Source organism: Danio rerio, chromosome 12, assembly GCF_052040795.2.
Source record: "Danio rerio strain M-AB ecotype USA chromosome 12, GRCz13ab, whole genome shotgun sequence".
Classification (NCBI taxonomy): domain Eukaryota; kingdom Metazoa; phylum Chordata; class Actinopteri; order Cypriniformes; family Danionidae; genus Danio; species Danio rerio.
Window position 1 is genome coordinate 39,550,214 of NC_141032.1, and position 4,787 is coordinate 39,555,000.

The 4,787-nt window shown below is 34.2% G+C and overlaps 1 long non-coding RNA gene across 1 annotated transcript in view; it reads left to right on the plus strand.

Annotated features, from left to right (window-relative positions):
* Positions 1-439: 439 nt before the first annotated feature.
* Positions 440-4,787, plus strand: part of LOC147834536 (uncharacterized) — a 15,151-nt gene continuing 10,803 nt past the window's right edge. The window contains exons 1-2 of the long non-coding RNA XR_015504397.1: positions 440-510; positions 2,456-2,539. This is a non-coding gene — a long non-coding RNA (uncharacterized LOC147834536). The remainder of the gene's footprint in view (positions 511-2,455; positions 2,540-4,787) is intronic.

Genomic DNA, 4,787 nt, shown 5'->3' on the forward strand with positions numbered 1-4,787 from the left:
ATGATAACAGCCTTCTGAGCCTACTAGTGGACGCAGAAGGCCCCTACTGGCACCATATCTATTATCTATCTAGAACTTAGATTAGTAAGTGACTAATTCACTAAAAACAATTGTTGTCATTATTTATTGATGATGTAGATTTTTTTACAGTGTAGAAAAAAGTTCTGCTTATTGTATTAAAAATCGACCCTTTTTGGTTCCAAATATAAAGGATACACTATAGCACTGTTTTAACATTCATTATAGCAGTTAATATAGAATTGAAGTCACGGCACGAGCACACGTCTGTAGTCCTCGCCATCTGTTTATAAAATTTCCAACTGATTGTGAAGGGAGCTAGTTGTTCTTCAGCATGTCTTTATTTCTCCTCTTCTTTTGATTTCCACATGCATTAATTTCTCAGCCATATGAAAGTCTTTTGAGACCTTTTGTTTTTCAGGGCTCCTTAAGACGGAGGAGGCATTTGTGACAAATCTCGGGCCCTTCTCCCCTGCGATGGGGCCGTTGGAGGTCAGATGCTTCTCATTTGTGATATGTGCCTGTGTGGCTCTGAGAGCGTGGTTTTGGCTCTGCTTATTTGCATGTAATTAACTTTTTTATTTTTTCATTTGTTGTGAAATGCATGAAATGTGGCCTGTGATTTCTCAGATTGTTGTATGTAATAGCATGACACCATGATGGGAATTTGTGTTCTCTGTCTCATAACTGACGCGCTCGAATGGAAATCAATTATTCCATTAGTGTAAACTGAATCAGCATTCCAATCCAGTATGATATTATCAACCAGGCTCATTCTGAAAATGTACCTCTATAAACATTTCTGGAGAGTGTCAAATACATCCCAGGAGCCACTTTTTTTTTTTGCAGTTTTTGTTTTTGCAAATCCACAAGAGGCTGCTGTGTATGCTTTTTGAGATCTCAAATTTCTCTCACGAGTGTCATTCGTGCCTGATGTTCTCTCGTAAATACACCAGGGGCCGCTGTCGACTGACTGTTTGACTGACTGAATGAATGACCGATCAACTGACCCACCCTTCTCCTTCCCCAAACCCAACCAATAGTCAACCAGTAATACTTTAAAAAGCACAGATGGACCCACCTACCCACTTCCCTTAACCCAACCGACAAATTGAAAAAGCAATTCAAAAAAAGATGCAAAAATTTTTACCACGTTTTACCACATTCTCACCCTGTTATTTACTTGTTTATTTATTTTTTTATTTATGTTTTTGTTTTAACTGCTTTCTGGAATCGTTCTTCACCGACTTGAACCCTGTCTCCTTGTCATCTTCTCTCTGTGTCTAAAGTCCGCCGACATACATGACGAGCTACACGATAAACTAGTAACAGTTGGAAAGTCGTCCATACGAATGTAAGCAGTCAGCTGGTGAAAAGGTAAGCGCGGAAAGAACAGTGCATACCGCCCCATAGCATTCATTTAAAAAATGAAATGCAGCCATACGAACTTCTGGCTACATAATTTGCAATCTCCAGAAATATATATAGGGCTACATTTTCAGAATGAGCTTACAGTATGTTGGATATTATGGTTGACTCTCACAACTATAAAGCTACACATCATCTTCAAGGGATAGTTCACCAAAATATGTAAATTGTCATCGTTATTGACTCTAATGCAGACATCCCAAGTCTTCCGCAAATGCATAGAGACTCTTGGATGCCCGCAAACATATGATACACTCTTGGAAATCGCACAACTCCTGCAAAGTCTTCAAATTCTTCATGCACCCCAATGATTTTGCCAACTTGAGATCAGTGGTGTAGTCCTATAAAAAAAGGTGCTGTACTATTACCCACCTAATCCACATTTTAAATAAGCGCAGGCAAAAAATGTCAAAAGTCACTGTTTATTTGATCCATTAGGTATATATAAATGTATAACAAATATAATTTTTTTTATTTCATGTAATTGCTAAGGACCACAGTTTTAAGTAAACATATTTTAATGGTTTATTGAAGTAAAATTTTGCTCTTTTAAACAGCCTTAAGTAAATTACCAGGACATTTATTTATTTATTTATTTATTTTTGGTTGAACCATCCCTTGCACTTATTTAACCAGTAATGTAACAGTCAACCAGCCAAATTCCAACAGAATCCCCTAGCAGGGTCAAATGTATTCTTATGTCAGAACACACATATTTGTTCACTTGAAAAAAAATACATTTGAAAATCAAGCTGAGACAGGTGAGGCAAGTTGAATAAACATTGCAGAGACATTGCGGAGACTGGATAGACACTCACAGTATAGTTGCTGGCTGTCTCTGGAGTCCTGCCGAGTTTATTGGTGTTAACTGATCAATTCCCAACTGGGGCCCTGCTGTTTGTTAGACACTACAGTCTGTTCACACACACACTCTCACTCCTTTTACGCTTACACTCATCAACTTGCAAACACATGCCGACTTGTTAATTTGTGCATGTTGTTTTTCTAGCTGATTTTTGGTGCCCATTCTGACCTGAAGAGGCGGCGAGGCTCGTGCCCTGGGTGCTCCATCAGGCCCCGAACAGCTTGAAGGGTAAATGACTGATCAATAGATTATTTACCATTTGCATCTAAGACAAAAAGAAACGGCACAAGAAGAGGCGTGTGTGGAGAATGCTGGCATTTCCATAATCATTCTTCAGGAGCTCAAGGGGTCTGGACGAGCTGTCAGGATCCCGCATGACAGCTTCTGTTTGAATGTATAGTGCTATTGTATGAGACTCACCTCAACATGATTAGGTCGTATGATACAAACCATCCATCTGCACAACATGCATTGTTCCTGTGGAGAACGCCTTTGATAATCAATATTCACCTTTTAAGATTTGACAACCTTTCAAAATGTGTTTTCACATCAGGAATGTGTTTTTCTCTAGGAAGTGGATTTTAAATTAAATTAAATTAAATTAAATTAAATTAAATTAAATTAAATTAAATTAAATTAAATTAAATTAAATTTATTTCACTTTTTTATTAATTTTTTTATTTTATTAAATTGTTTTAATTTTATTATTTTTTAATTTAATAAATTTTTTTTTTTCGTTTTTTTTATTTTATTTTTATTTATTTTATTTTTATTTTATTTTATGTTCATTTATTTTTTTGACTTTTAAATGTTATTTATTCTAATTTATTAAATAGTTTTAATTAGTATTTTTTAATATTTTTATTTATTTTTGCTTTATTTTATTTATTTGTTTATTTACTTTTACATTTAAATTTTTTTATCATTTATTTTTTATTTTATGTTCACTTATTTAATTTTTTTAGTTTACATTTTTTAACTTTTATTCATTTTCATTTTATTATATGTTTTTTTTATTTAAAAAAATATTTAATTAATTAAATATTATTTTTTTGTTTTTGCTGAAGTTAAATACATTTTTAATTAAGTGACAAGAGGAGTGGGAAACATGAAATAAGAATAAAATGTATGTGTTTAACACTGATTTGTTAAAGAAAAAACATTGTACAATTATTATTTTCATTTATATATTTATATGTTTAATTATATATTTATATATTTTAAAATGTTTTAAAACAATCAAAGTTAACTAAGTAATTTGTTGATTCCTTAATAAAAATTTAAATAGAATACATAAAAAGTAATTGACATTTTAGAGTATTGCACTCTTCAATACATGGTAAAAAACTAATATTCAAAACAATGCTTTTGTAAAAGTTTTAAAATGATGTTCATGCATTCATTCATTTTCTTGTTGGCTTAGTCCCTTTATTAATCCGGGGTCGCCACAGTGGAATGAACCGCCAACTTATCCAGCATGTTTTTATGCAGCGGATGCCCTACCAGCCACAACCCATCTCTGAGAAACATCACACACACACACACACACACACACACACACACACACACACACACACACACACACACACACACACACATATACACTACGGACAATTTAGCCTGCCCAATTCACCTGTACCACATGTCTTTGGACTGTGGAGGAAACCGGAGCACCCAGAGGAAACCCACACAAACGCAAGGAGAACATACATACTCCACACAGAAACGCCAACTGAGCCGAGGTTCGAACCAGTGACCCAGCGAATGATGTTATTTCTAGTGCTTTACTTCTGTAATGCTGTCAGGTTAAAAAGTTTAATGGTGTCAGTCAGATTTAATGTTGTCAGTCAGTCAATTTTGTTTTATTTTTTTTATTTTTTTGCATGTTTTTAGTCATTATAAGATTTATAAATTAATGATAATCACAATAACATGTAGGCTTATAATAAAACCCTACAAATATAGTTGATGCCAAAACCAGTTATTGAAACATTAGTGTTAATTATTCTATCAATTTTACTACAGATTATCTAATCAGACCTGTTTTTTGGAGAGGTAGTTGAAATTTATTGCTGACATATAAAAAAAACCCATCAAAATGACAGAAAAATAAACAAAGCCAATTCAGTTGTTACTAAAAATTATGAAAGTAGTGGAAGAAGATCAATGCTCGTGCTCAAAGAAAATTCCTCAGAGTGACTGTGATGACTGGAATAAGAAGTGTCTCATCTAAAATACCATATGCTGAATATGTTTCTCACTTCATCAGTTCACAGCTCTGCCTGGGTGGTGTGAAGTCTGTGAAGGGCTCTCTGGAGACACACAGACACACATGCAGAGGCTTGATGCCACTGTGCCGACACTTTGGGAAAAATGCCCATTGGACGTGAAGAGAGAGAGGTGAACCGAAACACCAAAGGATCTTGTCAAAAGTTAGTGCAGAGTATTATTATTATTTTTTCATTTTTATTTTTTA